General features: G+C 34.4%; 1 long non-coding RNA gene across 1 annotated transcript in view; it reads left to right on the top strand.

Moving 5' to 3' along the window:
* The first annotated feature begins 395 nt into the window (after nt 1-395).
* The window catches only part of LOC143255156 (uncharacterized), a 28341-nt gene continuing 3914 nt past the window's right edge, over nt 396-24822 (top strand). The window contains exon 1 of the long non-coding RNA XR_013030451.1: nt 396-625. This is a non-coding gene — a long non-coding RNA (uncharacterized LOC143255156). The remainder of the gene's footprint in view (nt 626-24822) is intronic.

The following is a 24822-nucleotide window of genomic DNA, read 5'->3' on the forward strand; positions in this document are numbered from 1 at the left end:
AAAGTTGTCTATAAAATTACACAACAAAAACAAAAATAGTCACCGCCTTGAAAAGCAATACAACATATGTGTTTAGAAGTTACTTTTACGAAATATAGTTCATTTAATGCGTACTTCAAGCAACGAAAGTATTAAAGATATATTCATTCTATTCCACATATACATATTGGTTAAGTTCATTAAGGATTTCTATATCATTGAAATGTTGAAACTAACGCTGGGAAACCTCACTCTTGGAAACTAGATGTTTCATGGAAATCTAGCAGGAAGAGGTGTGTACTTTGGATATGATTATCTTACCGAAAAGGTTTCAAGGGAAAATAAGTTGTGAGGCTATTGTAGAGATAAATGATAGTCAGGTATAACATGATTGGATGTGGCAGTCTGTACTGTAATGATTTATCAAGACTCAAAATCGTTTTAATATAACGCACTCGACCTCTGTATATGGAAGAAAGAATATTGAAATTGGGTCTAGAACTCTGCCACTAAATTCAGAAACATTCTTTGTGTTGTGTTGAGTTAACTTTATATTAATTTTAACGGCGTTTTATCCTTTTTTCTTTCTTTTTTTTTACTGATCCAAAGTGTGTTTATCTTTTTTTCCAGGTGTACAACACAAAAGGTATGTTCTAAAAAATATTATCTAAACTAGTGCCGAACTGCCCAGTTAACTTGCACCCAGGACTTTTGGAATAGTATATTTTATTTACTAGCTAATGTAGAAATTATTGAATTCACGTACATTTTCACAAAAGCATAAGAAAATTAAACAATAGATGTAGTTTATTCTGAAACAGATGAACTAAATCATGTAGATTGCATTCCCATTTACAAAAGAGTTGTTTTTCATCTAGAGCATAAGAGTGGGGTTTGGATCGTGATAGCTTAAATAACTGTTTATGTTAAACCTTGTTAGCTTAAGTGTTTGTACAGATAAAACTATCTTTGTATTAATTACAGGAGAATATGTGAGTATTACGGTGTTTAGTTATCACTCTTTAGGTGGAAAGTCTAATGTTAGATTAATATAAAAAAATCATTACTGTCACAGTATTCAAATAAACTTAAAACAATTGAGACGGTATACAATATCTTAAAAATTCACCAGTACCTCATAAAAACTTAAGGTTTTAAAATCGGTTTGATTACAAATGTTCGATGTAGCTTTTAAACAAGAACCGAAATAGTTTATATTACGATATGATTTACGTTTAGGTCAAACTTTTGGAAAACTTTAGATCTTGAAGAATATTATTTCATAGTTTTCATGTCGGTTTGCTTACTTGTGCTTCGTGGACATATTTACTAATCTCATTGAAAAAATTAAGCCTAGAAAAATATCTTTGGATAGTAGAATTAAAATTTAATTTCAGTTTTTAGCAAACTGTGTTCCCCATAACACTTGAAATTACTTTTTTTACTTAAGTTCTTCTTTTCATATCTGCCATCAATGAAATCCCAGCACATTTTTGAGTTAGTTTTTGATAGTCTATTATAATATCGAGAGCGAGTACTCACATTGCCCAAGTTAACTCTTGTAACACATGTAAAGACGGTCTGCGTATCTGTTATATATTATAAAAGTAGTTTGCACATACAGTGTGTGGTATAATGATAAATTGAACACCCAGAGTTCAATGTAAAGATAGTTTACAAACCCAAAATGACATTCGATGTCTAGTGTAAGATTATTTTACAGACCTACTAACCACGATTTGACGTAAAGGCTGCACTCAAACAATATAGTTTATATAATAGCTACTTTTTTTCACCATGCACAGTAAAGTTAGGCGATACATAAATACAGTTCCTGATGTAAAGGTATTCTGCACACCTCCTGATCAGCCATGAAGATCGCTCTAATGTAGTATTATTCTGTGAGAGAGATGGGTATTTTGGAATCCCATTCCTCTTCGTACCTTAAAAATATTAAAACACACAATCAAAAGTCAAAAATGAATCAATCAAACCTAGTTTTCAAACATATTTTTATAATTTTTCTATACAGAGGGCACTGGACACCACAACGGTGGTATTGATTTGGTTTCAAAAAAGGGAGGAACAGTTACTGTACGTAAGGTACCTATAAGGAAATTTTATCAAAAAAGCTTTATATCCTTTTAAAAGTACAGGAAACATGTCACCCGTGAGAATTCCTTCTATGGCCACTATATACACATAAGATCACCGTTGTTCTCACCGGAAAAAATACAAACTCATATAATTACAGACTTTCCATGACAAAAAAATAGGTTGTCTTCAATGAGTAGTAAACATGTTTATTCGTGTATAAATTAAGTCATGTAACGTTTTTTAATTTATCATTGCGTTCTTCTTGAAAAGAACAGTAATAATGTGTTGTTGTGTTATTTTGAATTTCGCGCAAAGCTACACGATTGTTATCTGCGTTAGCCGTACCTAATTTAGTGGTGTAAGACTAGACGGAAAGCAGCTAGTCATCACCACTCACCGACAACTCTTGGGCTACTCTTTTACCAACGAATAGTGGGTTTGACGTTATAACGCTCCCACGCCTGAAGGGGCGAGCATGTTTGATGCGATTGGGATTCGAACCCGCGACACTCGGATTACGAGTCGAACGCCATGCCGGGCCCGTTAATAATGACTTGTGCTGTTATTAATCATGTTTCTAAATGACTGAAGGAACTGGGAATTTCCAAAGCAACAGTTAATTGTAGGTTCAGCATAACATAGTTACTATTTATAAAAACAAAGTCTTCTGTTCTATTACTAAATTCTAATTATTGTATTCATTGTACAACTTATTTAGTTTTCCTTTGTATTTCCTATAATAACGTTTTATACCAAGAGAAAAATCAAAAACTTGTCGAAAACGTGACTAAATCGACAAAGGACAAACAGTCACCACATTTTTGTTTAACATAGCTATATAAATGTTTACTTGTTTAAAGAATGTTAACTGTTGGTCTGCTGCTAGATATTTTATAAGTTTACACATAATATTAAGTGCTCAGTTCCCCAAAGTAAATCTCATGACTTATCGTATAAAACATATACTCTTCATAAAAAGAAACGCAAAAGGCAAAATATGAGACAAATTGTTAACAAGTTTATTCCGAGTAGTTCTGTATGACATGTGTGAAACTTTGCACATTCACTGCTGAACATCCAAAGTCTGCAAAGGTGAAGTCCACGCTTACTAGGTGAAGTTTAACGTCACTCAACGTCAATAACGAGTATGCCCCTCGTGAGCATCAATAACTGCTTGGCATCTCCTGCCCATGGAAGCAATGAGATGACGAATCACATCCTGTGGAATGGCTGTCCACTCAGCCTGCAAAGCTGCTGCAAGCTGAGGTAGAGTCTGCGGTTGAGGTTGTCGCCGTCGCAGACGTCGGTCCAACTCGTCCCAAAGATGTTCGATGGGGTTTAAATCTGGTGATCTGGAGGGCCAGGGAAGAACGTTAATGTTGTGGTGTCTCAAGAAGACAGTGGTGAGTCGGGCTGTGTGAGGACGGGCGTTGTCATGTTGAAAAACGTCGTTGACGTTCACCATGATAGGTTGCGCATGGGGCCTAAGAATCTCGTCGACGTATCGTTGAGCCGTAAGATTCCCTCGAATGTGCAAAAGGTTTGTTCTGGCATTGTAGGCGATGGCAGCCCACATCATGTCGCTGCCACGACCAAATCTGTCAACATCCTGCACACAGTTTGCTACTAAACGTTCACTTCGGCGACGGTAAACACGGGTCCTTCCATCCTGCCAACGAAGCATAAAACGTGATTCATCGCTGAACCAAACATGCCTCCATCGTCGATGAGGCCATACCCGATGTGCCCGAGTCCACTGTAGCCGTGCTTGACGATGTTGCTGGGTGAGGATGACGCCTCTGACTGGACGTCGAGGTCGGATTCCTGCATCTCGTAGACGGTTGCGTACGGTCTGATCGGAAATCCTACGCAGCCCTGGTATGGTTGAGGCAGTAGACGTCGCAGTGGTGGTTCTATCTCGAAGGTGACGTAACCGGATGTTGCGATCTTGTGCGGGCGTGGTCACACGAGGTCTGCCAGATCGTGGACGGTCACGAGTTGATCCACGTTGGTGGTGACGATTCCATAGCCTTGTGATGGTGCTTTGGTGGACATTCACAGCTCTGGCAACATATGATCGAGATTCGCCTGCTTCCAAGTGACCAATGGCGTTGTTGCGTTGTGCTTCAGTCAGTCTTGGCGTAACTGTATTGCGTGTCGGTGGCTTAACACTGAGCTATGGAAACCGAGAACCCGTCACTTTTATAGGGATTTTGCACGTGTTGCACTTGCAGAACATGCAGATCTCTCAAACAAATTTATTGGACAAGAATCCGTTTTGGCGAAAAATCCGATGTTTTCCTCCGTTTTCAAAGTGCACAACTTTTATTGTCATTTTGGTCTGACAATCAGTGCCTTAACACGTGTAACATCACATACTCTGAGCTTGTAACGTTATTACATATATTTCTCTTTAAAATAACAAAATATCCCTTTTGCGTTTCTTTCTTTGAAGAGTATATATATATATCCCTGCGTCTTAATGATAAACTAGAGGAATTTATATTTGATATATCAAAAATTGTGACAACAGGCTAAGTAGAAATACGATTAAAATAATCATATATATATAATTAAGCATAAATACAACATAAAATACCATACATGTCTTTAGGATAAGTATTTTGTTTTCAAAATGACACAGCTTTGATCGGGAACTCATCAACCTAGAAATAATAATAATGAACAGTAATTACAGTTACAAGTTATGATAATATGAACACAAACAAAATTATATACATCATAAAATAAACTTTTCCAATATATAAAAATATAGTGGAAGTAAAATAAAATTTAGCTTTAAACTTTAAGTAAAAAATGGCAAATTAGGGATTCTTTTTCTCAGGTTGTAGAGAAACCAATAACCGCTATGTAAAATATACTTTTCTAAACTATTAGTAATCTAGAGCTTGTGTTTTTCATGGTATCCCTTAGAATATAGTATTAAAAACTAAATCATTCTTTGTTCATTTTCCTCAGTTTAAATTATATATGCTTCCTATTTTTCTTTGGCACTTCCGATCTCAGTAACTCTTTAACCTCGGGATTATTAATGGAGCCTGGACCTCCATAGATATTTTTTTTATCTATTTATGTATCAACCAGTTTGTGGATCTATGACTTTGTTGATTACAAGACCCCAAACATCTAATAATTACACAAAAAGGGTAAATATTAATGCAACCAGAATCATTATTTAATCTTACTAATTACTTTCTGATGACGAGAAACCCACTTGTGGTAAAAATGTATTTCAGAACAGTTAGTATGTGTATTAACACTTACTAATAAAGCAGAACACAACGTTTCGACCTCCTTAGGTCATCTTCAGGTTAACCTTTTGTTGTCCTGAGATACATTCTTACTAGTTACTGCTCTCCCCGCGACTCAGCGGTGAGTCTGAGGGCTTATAACGTTAAAAATCTGAGCACAATTAGTCCATTGCATAGCATTGCGCTTTACAACAATGCTGGGACATCCTATGTGTCTTACATGGAAAATAAATGATTTCATCTTTTAAGTTATTTATATTGAGTTTTCTTGCAACAGATAAAAATGTAAGATTATTCAGTATGATGTAGTATATGATAGTGCACAGTGTAAGTAGCAGTATATGGTAGTGCACAGTGTAAGAACAAATAAATAATGTGGTCGTTAACTCGAAGAGTGCTTAACAATGAATTTTAATTAAAAAAGCCAATAAGTAAAAAACGACTCCGGGATCTTTGACTAAAGAAAATACACATTGTCTCCATCGATTATCACTTATAAGACTTTCTGTGATACCTAATTTGTGATAGATACAAAGACCAAACCACAAGAAGTCTCTCCATGGCGTACATTTAAGTTCCAACAAAAACAATGAATTCTTATAAAATTCTAGTTAACTACGAATATGTTTTTGTTGTTTTTTTCTGATGTTTCTCTTCATTTGTACATTGCAACTCAAAGTCAGGGGTGTGTAAATATAGTATTTCTTCAGATCTGTCTTTTGTTTCTCACAAGTCGCTGCCAAAGAAACTTTCTGTTCAATACCAAACCTCACCATTGGACTAAATAGTGAAAGATAAATATTCTATGAAGTGCTGTTTATGTGTGCATTATAATGCTTCAAAATTTACTGTTTAAATGCCGAAAGCCCATGAACTGTTAAAAATCAATATGACCTAAAAATTGTTATAAAAATCATATTAACTGTGAGCGTTGTTTTGTCACCATTACTCTCATTTTATACATTTCAACTCAAGAGGAATGTGAAAAATCTGCAGTTAATTTGATTTTTATGACAATTCTTAAGCCTATTGGTTTCTAATAGTTCGCTTGTTTTCGGAGTTTAAACAGCGGCTTAAGAAACAATGAAAATACAACATTAAGCATTAAAATTTAAGTGAAAAGTCGATAAGTAAAAAACATCTCTGGGAAGCATAGATCTGAAAAGTCCAGTTGAAATATATGTTTAAACAGTGTAGCTTATTAAAAGTGAAGTTTCATCACTTGGTGCACGTCAAAATAAAAACCAAAATGTTATGTTAATCAAGTTTTAACTTTAGTGAAACATTATGAAAAAGATGTCATCAACTTACTGATAAAAGCGTATTAGAATTAACCGCTTATTCGATTTCTAAAAATGTTTAACATTTTCTCGTCATTTATCTCCCACTCTTTGCAATACGTTTTATTTTTAATAATTCCCCAACTGATATGATATTCTAACGTACCAGCTGCATGTAAACTTGATTAAATGAGGCTACAAAGTTTCTTCAAAGCACTCCACATGGCAGAAGTCAGGAACCAAGAGAATTCCCAACGGAATCCAACCCAGCTGTTATTGAGTCATTGAGAGAAAGCAGTTCTTTTTGGTTGCTTCTAGCTATATGGTGCAAGGTCCAAAGACTTATCGAATCTTTCGACATAACTCGCTGTGTGATGAGATTCGACCCACCTGATGAAATAGAAAACATCCCTGTTTTCTCGGTTGGCTGAACTAAATAAACAATGTTCTGTGGCTGTTGAAACTCTTGGTGGTAATTTTGTTGTTGTTGATTAACGAACACATTTTCTTCACTGATAAATAAAACCATTTCGCACGTGGTTCTACACTTCAGGCATCTTAGGTTGCATGTTTGCGTAGAATTTGCTATTTTTGAGATATTTATTCGTCTTTTGAAACACACAGAAATTCTGAAGATAGTTAAATTTATCATGATAAATACTAAATACTCTTAGGTAGTTTATCTGCGAATGCTAGTAATAAAGAAAAAAACATTCTTAAAATGTGCTTTAGATAAAACACCTGCAAACAGCTTTCTTTAGTTATTTCTGCAAAGGTTCGTGGCAGAGGAACAATACCTTAAATTTGATATTAATTCTTGTGCATAAATAAGTTACCATCATTGGTGAATTTTGCGCTGGTGTAAAAGATTATGATTATTTATAGCAGATATCTACGTATTTAAGTATGAAAAAGTGTATTATTTTCTAGTACATAAATGTGCTGGTTAACAGGAAATTCCTTTTCTTTTTCTTCCAACCTTTATAAAACTTCATTCATTCCAGGACCACAAACAAACGAATTCTAGCCTTGAAAAGTTTTAGGCCTGGCATGGGGAGGTGATTAGGGCGCTCGACTTGAAATCTGTGATTCGTGGGCTCAAATCCCCGTCCCACAACAAATGCTTGCCCTTTCAGCAGTGGGGGCGTTATAATGTTTATTTTCAATCCTACTATTCATTGGTGAAATAGTCACCCAAGAGTCGGAGGTGGGTGGTGATGACTAGATGTCATCTCTCTAAACATACACTGCTAAATTAGAGATGGCTAGTGCAGATAGCCCACGTGTATCTATGAGCAAAATTCAATCCTCACTTATCAAAAAGCTTCGTATTTTATTTATAACTAAGGGGTAACTCATGCTTTGCATATAAAACATTTAGGCCTAGTATGGTCAGGTGGTTAAGGCGCTCAACTCGTAATCTGAGGGGCGCGGGTTCAAATCCAAACAAGCTTGTCTTTTCAGTTGTGGGGGCGTTATAATGTTAAGTCAATCCCACTATTCGTTGGTAAAAGAGTAGTCCAAGAGTTGCCGGTGAGTGATGATGACTAGCTGCTTTTCCTTTAGTTTTACACTGCTAAATTAGGGACGGCTAGTGCAGGTAGTACTCGTGTAGCTTTGTATGAAACTCAATTTCAAATTGAATTTGAATTTAGAAGTTAATTAACTGTTAATGTGTATCAAATTTATGATAATTCCCAATCAGATTAATGCACACAATTTCCTTCTTTAACACAAATATATTTTAATACACAAAAACAATACAAATTGTAATGACGGTTATGACTAATAGTTATTATAAATGATGGTTTATATACAACAGATATACATACTTACAGACAATACTGATTCTTTTATTCGGTCTAGAACTGAACATTTTATCGACTATCCAAGTTCACGCCAAGCACATTAATTCCGAGTTCATATTGTTGCACCTCGCTTGAGATAACAACGTCTTTCTTGACTAGCTTCACACTGGCTAGAAGTTCACTCCTTCCAGCAAAGATATTTAATGTCTTTGTAGCAATAACATCCAAAGTAATTCACTGAAGTTGGACGGTTTGTAATGTTAGAAATCTATAACATTCCTGATCAAATTCTGTAGTTTCCAATCAATAGATGTTAATCACAATTATAGCTTCCTATGTCTATAATACATTGACTGTAGCTGTCTAATAATATTTTCTCTCAATCTCTTGACTAGCCGCTTTTTATAGTAATTACGCAATTTTCTCAACATTTCAACAATATTCTAGCATGTTTTCGTTAGCAAATATTATTGATTCTCACTTTCCAGAACGTTTTACAAATTTGGAGATTCGGCGAGACTTGCGCAGTACACAGGCAAGAATATACGTCACACGCAAAAAAGAAAACTATACAGAATTAAGCGTAAGCATCATAAATGTATAACAATTAATACATTTCAGATTTCAGTGCCATTTACTGTCCTAAAAGCTCTGTTATCACAGCTCGAGCCTCAGGTAGGTGCGGAACTTTGTGCAAATTTAAGAACGCTGAATTATTTGTTTCTTTGATTCTCCCGCAAGTCTGACCTTAATGTAAAAAGAGATAGAATAGAGAGAAGGCAACTAGTCAACGCTACCCAGCACCAACTCTTGTGTTACTCTTTGTTAATGAAAAATGGGATTGACGGTAACTTTGTAACACCTCTACGAATGAAAGGGCAAGTATATCCATTGACGGGATTTGAACACGCAAATTATGAGTCGGGCAAACCCCAGGTCACGCGGAGTTGAAAATAACGACATCAAAGTGCCGTTTTGTGGTCTATATGAATCTCGGAAAAGAAACTTTAAATAATAATAATAAAACATCAAAATAAATTACCTAATATCATGTGATACTTAAAAATGTAATTCAATATATACAAAATGCTAGTGAAACATTTTAATAAATCTTAGGGTTTCTATTTCAGTTTTATCAAGACTTCTTGGACCTACGTGTTTTTAGACATCATTAATAAGTCTCAAATACTAATTACACGATTTTCGAGAAGTTATTCCTGAGTCAGAATAATTACAATTTTATTTGCGCTTTTTCGTGTATGGCAGTTTTTGTGTAGAAGGTATGGGTTGTGTAGACATTTTAAACACATATTTTTCTTGCAATGCTTAAGTATCGGAAATTGAACTATGATTCAGAGTAAATACGTGAAAGCTCACTGAATTAATGAATAGCTCAGTTATGAGAGTTGCCATGCGTCAGTTCTCTGACGTATAGAACAAACCTTGTTACTGTCTGGAGTTTGGATAGTATATTATTAAACACCGTGTTCTATACAGGGGCAGTAGTAGCTATAATCAAAAAATAAATAAAAATAAAATTTTAGTTAGAAAATTCTTTGTTCATGCGAGGGACTACAACCAGACAGCAGCGGCAGCTGTGAATTATCCTCTTCCATGAAGAATACTGAAGGTTGTCTTCTTCGAACCTCATGATTTTTTCGTTTCAGGATATTTTAGCATCACTGTTTTAATGCTCAAAAGTTAAATTTGGGCGGAACTGACTTAAACTATTAGTGTTAGTAGTCTTCTGATTGGAATTATTAAAGTGGATACAAAAGGGAGTTCCATAGCTTTCAAAATACGAATAAGACCCCATAGATCCACTTTGACGGATTGCATTGTCAAAGCGTAGAGAATTTGATATCAGCTAATGCCGAGGCACTAAATATGTTGACCGTGGTGGCATGTTAATATATACCATGCGCAGTTCGTTTTCATAAAGTGTGATTTTTTTAATCAACGTAATGAAGAGAAGGTAAACATTTTTAAGTCAATAACTTAACCTCGTGTGATACAAAATCACAAAATGTATTACAGAAATTGATCTAACATAAGAATATGGCGTGTATAGAAAATTTTTAATTAAACAAGAAGAATACAAACAAAAATAACCATTTACAGAACAAAAAGAGAAAAAAAAAAGGCAGTTCGAGCTACCGTCTGTAGCAAGACTATTTCTGACAATAATTCAGTAATCTACGGGTTACTGGTTCAAAACCCTGTTACATCAAACATTCTCGTTCTTTCAACTGCGTGGGCGTTATAAGTTACAGTCAATCCAACTTTTCATTGGCAAAAGAGTAGCCCAAGAGCTAGTGGTGGGTGGTGATGACTAGCTGCCTTCCCTCTAGTCTTATACTGCTAAATTAAGGACGACTAGCGTAGATAGTATTCGTGTAGCTTTGCGCAAAATTCAAAAAACAAACTTTCTTAAAAGAAATATATTTTAATACACAAACAACATTACAGTTTATAATAACGATTCTTACAAATAATGATTTTTGTACCAACATTTTACAAACTTACATACAATACTGAGTTTTGTATCTGGTCTGGAATTGAATATTTTATCGACGGTTCACGATGAGCAAAATATATCAATGTTGATACACAAGTACACTCCACTTGACGGGAAGCCAGCTAGCTTCTTCACACGTGAGTTTTTTTACCGACGAAAATATCTAATGTCCTCGTAGAAATACAAATGATCGAAGTTAATTCATTGAAGTTAAATGGTTTGTAATGTTCGAAATTTATAAACGTTCCTGGTAAAATATGTGTAGCTTTCCGATTAAGAACCGTCAATCACAATTCAATTATAGCTTTCTAGGTTTATAGCTTACTGACTGTAGGAAACCAATAATATTAAACTGTCTCTCCGCGTGTTGTGATGGCTACATTATGTAATCATTAGACGAGATTATCGAAATTTCCGTTGGTAATAATAATACTAGCAATGACTAGTATTTTATATACACATACATTCTTAAGCTCTTCTTCTACAAATTTAGAAAACAGGTTGAACTATCGCGATATACATTTAACAATATAAGTTAATACATTTCTAAATATGTATTAAACTGAAACAAATATAGATATTAAAATAAATATATAATATTAAATCCGTTACACGATGAACTTATGGACTTACATGCAACAATATATTACGGGTAACAAAATTTATTAGGACTTATGTACAATGATATGTTTTGAAGTAATTCAAGTTTTCATGCAACTACAATAACGTTATTAGCTCCTCTAATAGAAGTAGATAGTGTACTACGAAGGTCAAGATACATTATTACAGCATGTCTTTCAAGTGATACACGAAGTGGAGCCATGCTTTGACGTCACGATTCGCGAGGCAGACTGGTGATGCTCCTTCAGTCTCGAACAGTGCAAATTATTCTTTGAGTATTGACTCAATAACTCTTCTTTTGTTCTATATTTTGTTTAACTATTTCATGCAAGGAAAAGGTATCTTGATATTTACTTTGACTAATACGTTTGCATGGTATGCGCATATAAATTAAACATATTTACATTTATATCTGTATTTAAAATATAAATTATTTTTAGCTTTAAGTACAATTTGATGTATTGGAATATTTTATTGTTGGGCAAAGTTACATTAGAATGGAAAAATCATCAATCATACTTTTGTATTATTTATAATAATGAATTTTTATTACCATACACGATCTGGAATTATTGTTGATTTCTGTATTCAGTAATATGGGTTACTACTATTAAGTGGTGATCTATTAAGTATGTTTATCTATAACAAAAACACAAGAGAATGGTACAGCTAAGCGAGTGGTTTTGCTATAGGATTTAACAAGTTGTTCAAAAAGGTGGATTACGTTATTTTTTAGAATCTTAACTGATCTTTGTACGCCATTATCAACTTCCAACACAAATGCTGCGTTTCTTTACAATATTTCGAACTTACCTTTGTACACCATTATCGAATTCCAGCAAAACTGATATGTTCAGTTATCATGCTCTCGAACAGGGGCGTAGATCCTGGGGGATGAGGGGATACATCCCCCTTCATTTTAGGTGGGGGATACAGTGCATACAATCATTTTTCCTACAGTTTGGTCTGTTGAATTGTTTTATTGCATCACAGGCCTACAAATTGTGTGTTTGTTCTTGTGATTCTCGTGTTCTTATCAACCGAATTACATAATTAGGCCTAGATGTAGGCTTTTTCAGTAGCCAAAATGTACATCTTTAATATAGGCGTGCTTCTAAGCTTTTCGATCTAAGCGATAGTTTGTAAGTATCAGTCAGTAGGTCTAAGTGTACATGCAAGGCTTGCAAGCACTATCACAGAATCTACCTACGTCTTGTACGTAGTGTAAGATTAAGTAAAATTTTCATCACAACAGAGTGAACAGAGCATGAAATTCGAAAATATTATTCCCAAGCGTAAACTTCTGTGATCTAGATCTGGCAGGCCATTTGTGGCTTGTAGCTGCATCAATCTTATGTGTATATTGTGAGGTTTTCCTACGCCATTTGTTCTTATGCTTGTTCTTACTCTCTTTAGCTGCCGAATTCGCTGACCATAGTGTACGTTTAGTGTACAGTTAACGACAGGTTCGGGCTGCTCGGATCCAGACCCCACCTTCGCTCCCTTTAGTCTGAGCCTTGATTTTACAACAGGGCTCATTAGATCTGTGTTTGTGGCCCTCATTAATCCATGAAATTTCAGACTATCACCGCCCTCTAATAAAGTGCTGGTGCTTTGTGGTAAAAGAACAATATGTACTCTTATCATAGATAGTAAAAATATTCTATTTTCTTGTATAATTAGAACATAAAAGGAGCGATTTCAACGGTCTGAAGCCCTTACTTGAATTGTATTGCTAGTTTTTGTTTAGGTGTTTTTATTTAATAGACGTGCTTATGGACATTATTTTATGGACTGTATTTTAGTCTGTTGAGTCACCTGGGAAACATATTCCAATAATGACAAGCAAGCAATCTGAAACTTTCCGATATTAGACAGTTCTGTAAGCCAGTCACTGGCACTACGAGCGACAATGCAGATGCAGATAATCCAACAACCTCAAGCCATGGAAAAGAAACTTGCCATACAGAGGAAATACCATGTTCATCAGAGGACGAGTCTGAAAATGCTTGTGCAATTATTGCACATCATGAACCACCAGATAGTTGTGAAACAAGTTTGTGCAGTAATGAAAAATCTGACACTCCACAGATACAGTGTGGAAAGCCATATCATCCAGACGCACAACTAATACCACGACAGAAAACAAAATCTCAAAATATCAACTTCCAGGTCAAGTGGTTTGATGAGTTCCTATGTTGCACTTCGACAATCAGACTCAAAAAGTCATATGCTTTCATTGTGCCAAGGCGGAAAATAGAGGCCATTTTACAGGGAAATTGGAGAAGCCAGTGGAGTATACCTTCATATTCACTGGTTTTTGCAACTGGAAAAAGGCAAAACAGAAATTCAACGAACACCAATCCTCCTCTCAGCACAGATTCGCTATATCTCCATAAGGTTCACTTGATGTAACTCCAGTGACTGTCCAGTTACATGATGGAAAAAAGAAGCAGCAGGAAGAATGCAAAAGAAGTCTAGCCAAAATATTCAGAAGTTTACGTTTCTTACTGCGTAGCATTACATGGACATACTGATACGGAGGGGAACTTCATGAAGTTAATAAAGCTCCTGGAAGAGGAAGATCCTGAGTTGACGGCCTACTTGTCAAAGAAAGCCACATTCACATCACCCCAGGCTCAGAACAAAATAATGGAGATGTTCAGCCATCAAATACTGAGAAACATAGCACACGAAGTGCAGCAAAGTAAAATCTTTGCATTAATGGTTGATGGCATTCAAGATATTACAGGTACCAAACAGGAAGCAATATGTGTACGATACGTAGATGAAAACCTTGACGTTCATGAGACATTTCTTGGTTTGTACAGTGTTTACAATATATTTGATGAAACAATGTCCTCGACTATACTTAATGTACTGACTAGACTCAATTTACCACTGTCAGGATTAAAAGCACAAACTTATGATAGAGCCGTCAACATGAGTGGTTCATACAGTTGATGCCAGGCAACAATAAAAGAGAAGCAACCGTCAGCTTTATTTTTTAATGCGGAGCACACAAGGCTAATTTAATAATGTAACATGCAGTTGAAGCTTGGGAATGTGTTCGAGATTCTATGCAGTGGGTACATGAACTTGGTGTCTTGCTTCAGAGGTCAGGCAAATACAATTTTTAAAAATATTGTATCGTCAGACAGCCACAATGGTCCAGTTAAAAACATCCACCTACTATGCCTAACACGCTGGTTGTGCTGCTTATCTGCAATTACATGTGCTAATGATCACTACAGTGACATTGTTGATTCTTTGTTTGAATTAGCAAATGAAAAATCAGATGTAGCAGTGAAAGCACGAGGTCTGCTGGACAGATTTGACAAAGGAAAGACAGTTTTAGGATTGTTGATGGCTCAGGATCCATTAGCTACATTAGAGGAACTAAACCGTGCATTCCAAGCAAAATCAGTGACAGTATCTGGCATGATTGAAGCATCTGCAATGACAATTAAGCAACTGCGGGTATTGCGAACAGAGGAAAATTACAACAAGATATTTGATGAAGTTGAGAAAAATGTAACTTCTCTAGATCTGGTGCCTATTGAACTACCACGCATTCGCAGACCCCCCAGAAGGATCACAGGTGATGGCTCAGCACACCATTCTGCAACAGCTAGAGATTACTACAGAAACCAATATTTTGAATTTGTGGACACAGTCATAAACATCTGACAACTAGATTCAATGCAGACAACAATGACTTGAGGCAATATCTGGCACTTGAGAACATGATCACATCTGGCAAGACTGACAACTCGGTTATAAACTTCTATCCAGAAATCTTTGCACAACGGCTCGAGTTTCAGTTGCCCATGTTCAAAGGAACAATAAAAGCAGTATCTCTGTAAGGTGCAAAGGATGCTTACTGTAAAATGCATGAAACAAGCCAGCAGAAGTTTAGTGAAGTGTTTCTTCTCATGAAAATTTTGCTTGTATATCCAGTATCCAGCTGCGAATGTAAACGCAGCTTTTCTGCATTAAGACGGTTGAAGACGTAGTTAAGGTCAACTATGTCTCAGTGCCGCCTCAACCATGTGGCAGTTTGTCACACTCACAAAGATAAGGTCGACAAGATAAATATAGAAGAGCTTATGAAAGAATTCATAAACAGATCATCACAAAGGAGGTCTACGTTTGGGAACATGTAGGCTAGAGGACTAAATGAATCTTACTTCAATGAAAAGTATGAATAATTATGTGCTACACTGTATTGATGTGTAATTTTCAAGAGTTCGCAAAGACATTTTAATTATTTTATCAAACAACATGAACAGTTTCTCAGTAGATATAAACTTATCAAGGGTAATTACTAATTTTATTAATATTTGAAAACGTAATTCATGCAATGAAAGTTATTAGTAACCTTGTCAAGTATAATGGCCATCTTTTATACTGTGCAGTGTGCAGGAATAAATTCATGTGGCAGTTAATTTGTGACACATTTGTCTTTATTCTATTAACATTTTGAAAACTGTTCACAACACCTCACTTATACAAACCTACATGGAAACCTTGAAGTATTGAGGCAACAAGATTACTCTGTGACTGCATGTTTACAGCTTTCAGGTTCACGTAATCAGAAATTACCAATTTGCAAATTGAACATTCCACATAAGTGGTTGCAAAAATATCCCCCCATCGGGTGTAAAAAATCTACGCCTCTGCTCTCGAACTTACATTTCTAACATTAAGTCAGACTATTTTCATAAATTAATTGAAGCAGTATATTAAACATTTCTTTTTTTAATAATTATAATAAGTATATCACACAAAGCTGCATTAAAGGTGTGGTCTATGAACTGCCAAACAATGTTACAAAAGTTATTGGAAGATGTGTTTATTTGTTTGTTTTGAATTTCGCGCAAAGCTACAAGAGGGCTATCTGAGCTTGGAAGATGTGAACAGTAAACAAAACAATTCAAGTTTTATTTTTTGGACGTTTTTTTAATAATTACTAACATTTTATCGGAATGGTCCTAACGGTTATATATTATGCATATATATAAATGTTTATTACACATATATTTATTTATACCTTATGTCAATTTCATATTTTTTCCACAATCTAACATGCCACTTTATTATTTTTTATTTCCAGATTAATTCTTCTTAAAGATTAATAACTGTTTCCTTAATATCACAAAATCTTATACTTTTATTATTATACTTCTTGGAATTCATGTATTTATTATTTCGGCGTTAGTTAATTTTTCTACTAGTTTCGATTTTTGTGTTCCATAGGTTTCCGTAAGATACTATAAACCTTTTTTTAAAATATTATTGTTGTTTTCGCTGGAAAACTATGTAAAAACTCATCCAATCATCATAGTGGACCAAGAAGTCTGTTACTAAGGGCCGATAACATCAAGCTTAGCCAAAGGAGTGACCTTGACACGTGACATATATAGTGAATTTGTTGCTAACCGTTAGTCACTTGCTCCATTTATTCCTAACAAGTTACTTTATACCAATAAAAATAAAGTTAATATCATTCGATCTTCCAAAATTAATCACGTGTTTTATGTGTTATAACTGCTTCTATATATTTCTTAAGTGTTACATATATTAACATAAAGCACCTTTTTGTTATCGATTGTTTGCTTTCATTATTTTTTTGTGTATCTTTTTGTAAATTATCAGCCTCAGTTACACTTCTAACCGATAATTTTCTTAGTTAACCCTTTTTCCTCTTGGTCGGCTCTATTTATTTTAAATACAGGACAATTTCTCAATGCTTAACTTTAACTTAACTGAATATGAAACATGGTTACAAAGTCAAGACAGGATTGTAGTGGACTAAGTGGATTTCCACGCAATCAAAATTTCCATTACTGAGGTAAGAATAAAGGCTGAAACTGGTTGAGACTAAGCCTAAGACATACGAGTAACCTCAATAATGTACACAACACAAGCTTCGAATTTCTTACTGCAACAATCAGATTAAATCTATAATTCCACGGGAATTAAGACCAGTTACCCAAGGAGGTTAACTCTCAATGTGTTACAGGCAAAAATCTAGCGAGGCACATATAAGCTATTAAAAACTAGAAATAACTAGTACAGCACTGAAGTGCTGGTTTTAAGCGGTCAGCGATGGACTACAGAAAAGCAATCTTTAAATACACTAGAATTTTGATTAAAATAAATTAAAGATCAGAGTATTAAACAAGCATCGTCGAGCACATTCAACTTTAAAATACCTCTTCATATTATCAGTCTAGTAAGGCAAATACAACTATACTATAAACTGCTTCATCTTTCCGATATAGTAGAGTAGTTATAACTTTATCACATTCCATTTCATCTTGAGCATATCGTAAAGTATGTGTAACTGTTTTAGATATTATTTCATCTTGACAGTATCGTAAAGCACACAAAACATTCGTATATACTGCCTCATCTTGACATCTACAGTAAAAAGTAAATACAACATTACTATATAATTTTTCATTTTGACAGTATAATAAAGGAAATACATCATTACTCTATAATACTTCATCTTGACAGTGTATTAACGCAAATGCAACATTGCTGTTTAACATTTCATCTTGATAATATAATAAAGCAGATACAACATCACTATATAACACTTTATCTTGGAAGTATAGTTAAGATCATACAATATTACTACTTATAACTCGTTATATTGACAGTGTAGTAAAGCATATGCACCGTTACAATATGCAGCTTTATCTTGACAGAATAGTAAACCACAAATAACTTTACTGTGTACAACTTCGTCTTCACAGCGTAGTAAAGCAAATACAATATTACTATATGATTCTTTATCTTGACGGTATAGCAAAGTAATACAATATAAAGCAAAACGGTAAATACCTAAAACATCGTTCTTACTTAAATGTCACTGACCCTAAGAATTATATCTTGAAAATATTATAAAGTCCATATAAAATAACTCGTAGATTCGCTCCTGAAAACTCTTGAAGTATTTTTGAAGTTCTGTCTTATTCCTTATTTTATTTAACAAGTGGTAATATTTATATATTGTTTACTTCGTGTTGAACTCAAAGCTATAAAATGAGCTATTTTCTGACCACCTCTGGATATCGAAATCGTATTATAAGTCCTAAACTTACATGCCACATGTTAGATAATTTGTTCATTAACTATAATTTCGGCTTCTTAATGGCTCAGCGGTATGTCTAAATGCTTATAACGTTAAAAAGAGGGCTTCAATAATAACCGTGGTTTGCACAAGTAGCCCATTGTGTAGAGACAAACAAACTATAAATATCAAACACAATAATAATTTTAACAACTATACCAAACTATTATCGAGAAACGTAACTGTTTTGTTGTTGTTAATGAGGGAACGTTAAGTGTAACTTCATGATTTGTTTGCAACTTAAACGGAATTGTATGTGCAATTTATATACTGCATACTTGGTTTATAAATGTCTATATTATTTGCAAATTAATCAGTTTGCTGAAAAATATACATATATAAGTGCATAATATACCCTTCGTTTTATTAAATAATAATTTTTATTATTTATTAGGTTTATAAATTATCATATAGCTTTATAAGTCGAAATGTAGAAAACAAACACACAGTTTAATAAAACGAAATGTGAATGTGTTATACATATTTCACAAAATCGACAAGAAGATTTGATATATAGGGATGTGACTTAATAAAACTATCTCCAGATGAGAAGGTGGTGAGTCATCCAATATACAACGCTACAGTTCAGATTTCGACTCCCCGCGGTGGACATAGTAGATTGTCTAATGTGGTTTTTTTTCTACAATAAATAAGGAAATTCATAAATGGATATTATAAATTGATATGTTCTCCTAATAAATATTTTTCAGCAAAGTTATTAATTTACCAAACAGTAGCGACATTCATGAATTATCAAGTTAATTTATGCTTCTCATTTGTTATAGAGGTAAAAAAACTATAAAGTATACAGTTTATAAATTATACATATGATTTATATAGTCACTCAGAGGTCATTATTATATTTACGGACTTACAATGATAAAATGCGAAGCTCGATACCCTGCAGTGGAGAAAGTGCAAATAATACATCGTGTAGCATTACATTAATGCAACACCGACTCACCTTAATGCAAAATTACAACAGGCGACTCATATTTGCTACATACTCTCGATTTGTCAAGAATTATAACCACTTTAAAACATATTCATTACAAATGTTTTTACTAATATTTGCGAGTCTCTAACAATTTCCTGATCTTATAGCCTTTTAATATTAATAATTTTACTCTGTGTAGTAAGTCCATTTTATAAGACGCATCCGTTATAAAGTATGTACATATCTATATCAGGCTGTTGCGTATGAAATGTCGGATTTTTATGTACAAATTTGACACTCGATTTTTCGTGTCTTAAAGAGAAGCATTATCGTAAATTTGTCAGAATGATATAGTATACTGTATGGCTCATTTCAAGCTCACTTTATGTTTCTTATTTCTGAAACTAAATCGCATTTATATTAATTTTTGTCTAATGGATAAAACTGAGATTCGTGTAATTTTCTTGTAAGAGTTCAAACTTGGACCAGTGTATTCAGCAAATAGCCCGATGCGGCTTCGCATTAAGAAAACACAACACAAACACTCAAACGTGATCATAACGCGGCGATAGCAGCTTGTAATATCAATCATGCATTTAGTGATGACACACCTAATGAGCGCACAACACACCTTTGGTTCAGGAGATTTTGCTCTGATGACACACCTAATGAGCGCACAACACACCTTTGGTTCAGGAGATTTTGCTCTGATGACACAAGCCTTGAAAATGGACCTCGAGGCCGCCTTCAGACAGACATTAATGAGAGAAAATTGAAGGCCTTAGTTGAATCAGATACCCGCCAAATCGTGAGAGAAGTTACGATAAACTTAATATTCATTATTCAACAGTATCCTGACATCTTGAAGCAACTGGTAAGGTGTAAAAGCTCGTTAAATTGGTATTTCACGAACTGACAGAAAACTATCACACAATACGAGTTTCGCAACAAAAAAGACCCGCTTCTCCATAGAATTGTCACCTGTGATGAAAAATAGATTTTTTACAACATTCCACAACGATATGGACAGTTGCTTGACTATGAAAAAGCACCAAAGCATATGCCAAAACCAAACTCTTCAGCCTATGGTCAGTGTTTGGTGGTCGTCAGCAGGTGTGATCCATTATTCATTCTTAAACACAAGAGAAACAATCACAGCAAAGAAATATTGTTGTAAACCTGAAATTATGCATAAAAATTTGTCACGAAAACATTTCATAATAGTCTATCGTAGTGGACCTTAACTGCTTCATGAGAATGCTTGGCCTCTTGCCTTACTCGTTACTGTCCAAAAAGTACACGAACTTCAGTATGAAACTTTATTTCATCCACCATATTCACAAAATCTTTCCCGTACATATTATCACTTTTTAAAAACATTTCAAACATTTGTTATAGGAAAAAAAAAACTTTCATAAACCGAAAATTAACTGAAAATGCCTTCGAAAACTTCATTGCATCAAAGGACGTCCAATTCTTTAAAGATGACACTTATAAACTTACAATTCATTGACAGAAATGTATTGATTCTAGTGGAGCTTATTTTAATGAAATAAGTTAAACAGCAAATAGATGCCCTTGTTTTACATTTTTCTTTAGAAACCCGACATTTCATATATACAATAGCCTGATATATATATCAGAATCACTTTGATCTAATCATTCAATGTGATATCGGCTTCCTGTTCTCTGCAGATAGTGTCTCTAGTTATGAATTATTCAACTACTGTCAACATTATTCTGTTTACCGTTTTCCTTCAATGGAGTAATTAGCCTTTTTGAAGAATTTTGTTTTCAGAGGTTTTATCAAATAATTTCATTCAGTGAGCTAAATTATACAGGAGTTATTCATTTTAAACTGTAATAGCGAGGCGATAATACATCTTAGTACACTTTACAAGGCAACATAATATTCTACAAACTGAAGTAAAAACCTGAAAAGTTTTTCATGCTTATTCAAGAATGATTCTATACCTTTATGACATGGAGCGGACGATATGTTTATTTTAAAGTAGATATGCAGTTTAGTGGTCTAACGTGGTTGTTATCTTGATGTAAAGCTACAAAACTAACTATTTTTACTCTATTGGAGAAAGAATGTTAACTTATACTGAAAGAAATACTGTATGAAAAACAACTTTCTTCAAAAGAGATCCATTTCTACCAACTCAAAACTACTAGAGTAATAGATTTTTTTTTTTAGTTATCCGCGGTGTGTTAATATTTTGTGATTTTTCCATGAAAAAACAATTTGAAAAATATATCAAATTATGAATATCGTTGTCTAGTGCCATCTAATGGTGATTTTATAAATCATGCGAGATATTGTTTTTAATGGTTGACTGAAAGTTTTCTCTTCTATTTTTATTTACTCTTTGTTTCTCACTTAACACTTTATAGTCATGTGTACGTTATAACAGTAACATTCCACTATTTTATCAAAGTAGAGTATTTCAAATATTCACGCGAGTACCTTTGACTTGTTGCTTTCTCTATCGTCTGTCAGTTCAAAAATTTAGTGACGGCTTCTTTGCGAAGGTAGCCATTGTGTAACTTTGCATAAAAATTCTAAATAAACTTTATTGAAAGCGACAAATAGGGCATGTATTTTGGATCTTTAGATTTACAGAAGTAAATATCTCTTTAGAGAAAAGCAAGTATTTTATATATTTACTCGTCTTTTCAGAAAGTAAAATTGTAAAAACATTTATATTTTTTGGGTGATCAGGGTGCAGAGATTAGTTTTTAATCATACGGGTAAGTTCACTCTTCTAAAGGGCCTGGCATGGCCAAGCGCGTAAGGCGTGCGACTCGTAATCTGAGGGTCGCGGGTTCGCGCAAAACATGCTCGCCCTCCCAGCCGTGGGGGCGTATAATGTGACGGTCAATCCCACTATTCGTTGGTAAAAGAGTAGCCGAAGAGTTGGCGGTAGGTGGTGATGACTAGCTGCCTTCCCTCTAGTCTTACACTGCTAAATTAGGGACGGCTAGCACAGATAGCCCTCGAGTAGCTTTGTGCGAAATTCCAAAACAAACAAACACTCTTCTAAAGTTTCATGATGCAATACATACTCTTCCATTCGTTATAGAAACGTGAATTTCGTATTGACACGTATATTGTGCGTCTTTGTTTATTTTACTATACGAATCTGAAAAACGAATTTAGGTTAAAATGCTTTACTAAAGCCATCAGAGATGTGGTTTTATAAAGGAAAGAAAATGAGATAGCTTTGTGGATACTTGAAATCACATTTCTCACTATATTATAGAGCGAATTAACTGAAGCTTCCGCTGCAAATTCATTGTTCTTACTTCTACACAACGTAACCGACATAGATAACCGACTTGGTGATTCAGCCCATTTATTTGTCGTTTCAACCAAACTTCCCAAATTCTTTGCATTTTCATAGCTTCGGCATCGATCTCGTGGGAGATAATTTATCAACCCTTGCTTGTTGGCCGCTTTCTTTCAGTCCAAACTAGTAGCTGCGGGGAGGGCATTGTGAAAGAACATCCCACTCCCGGCAGAATTCTGCTCGTCTGTAACATTTATTTTCCTTTCTTTGATGGTAACCTCTCATTATTTACTTGTTTTTGCAACATTGTGCATACACGCGGAAATAGTATGTATATACTTACCAAAGAGTTCCACCCCTACCTACAGATTTGATTTAATCTGCTGGCTAATCGTACTATGTTGTAATGTAGATGTTTTGGTGATTTTAGATTAAGTACAACGGGCTATCTGTGCTCTGCTCACCAGACATACTGCTATGCCACTGGGGGCTGTTGGAGTGTAAAGTGGTACTTAAGTAATTGTATAAAATCGATTGAGTAATCATCCAGTACGATGAAACAAACTTTAATATATGTATATTGAATTTGATACCTATATCATCTTTTATATCTCCACCTTCTTCGAATTAATTGCGTTAACTGCTGAGAGGTAACGTCAGTATAACAGGTATATCAAATATGTAGAATTTTATACATTATAGATCCCTACAGTGTTAGTTGTAATTACAGCTTTCTATTTAATTGTGTTTTATTTCCTAAGATTACGTTAATACTTAGTATCAAAATGAAAATCGCTCTATCTTAAAGCGTTTTTTTTTCCTAATACGAAATGTCTGGCATTTAGAATAGCATGATCAATTTTTCCTGTCTATGAATACAAACATTGACTTAAGTTCTGCATGTGGTGAGAAGACAACTGCTACAAGGACAAAGCTGTTTGTTTATTATTAAGCACAAAGCTCAACCGACAACGGGTATCGAAACCTGGTTTTTTTGGGGTATAAGTCTGCAGACACACTCCTGTGCCATTTGGAGGCGAAAGCCAGACTATTGAACACACGTGTCCGTCTGTAAGACGTTATATGACGATTGGCTACTTTACTTTCTTGGGTTGTTTGTACTTCTTCTTTGGAAATAAGTACGAACTAAATATTTTAAACTTGCGTATCCAAGAGCACCTACAACTCGAAATCTAAATATATTATCTTGTACATAGATGTAGTATCCAATAAATGTCACCAGCCTCGCGTCTTTCATACTTTAAACGATACAAAAAAACAATAGAAATTGTTTTATTAAGTTTATATGTGTATCGACTTTTGTGACAGCTCTAATGCTTTTCGTTTTTTTCAAAGCTATTTTCAGCTTTTATCTATCGATAAGAAATGAAACACACACACATTCAACAAAGGTCAGTATAGTTCAACACTGTCGAAAAAAAAAGCTTTTCCTAGTATAGTTACCATAAAAAGCAACAAAGGCTAACTATATTATAGATTTAACAAACAGTATCCAATTTATATCAGTATTCTCTCTCTTTTTTGTAACGTTCTACATATTGACATTTTAAATAAAGTGTTGCATTTTATAAACTTTACAAACAAGCAGTCTTGTACTTCTGGATATAAGACAAAAGTTTTAAACATGTTATTTCGCTTTCTAAAGCAAGCCTAAATTTCATTATATACTTTCGCTTAGTAAAACATTTATTCCAATAAGCTTGCGTTCTCTATTTAGTCTATACTACAGTTATATAATCTGCTTGTTTTGGTATATTGGTAATACTAGAAATGTTTACTTTGAATGATGTGTTAATTTTAATCGAAAGTATTATTATAATTCCATGTTAGTTTTCTCCGAAACTTCCCG

Source organism: Tachypleus tridentatus, chromosome 1, assembly GCF_004210375.1.
Source record: "Tachypleus tridentatus isolate NWPU-2018 chromosome 1, ASM421037v1, whole genome shotgun sequence".
Taxonomy (NCBI): domain Eukaryota; kingdom Metazoa; phylum Arthropoda; class Merostomata; order Xiphosura; family Limulidae; genus Tachypleus; species Tachypleus tridentatus.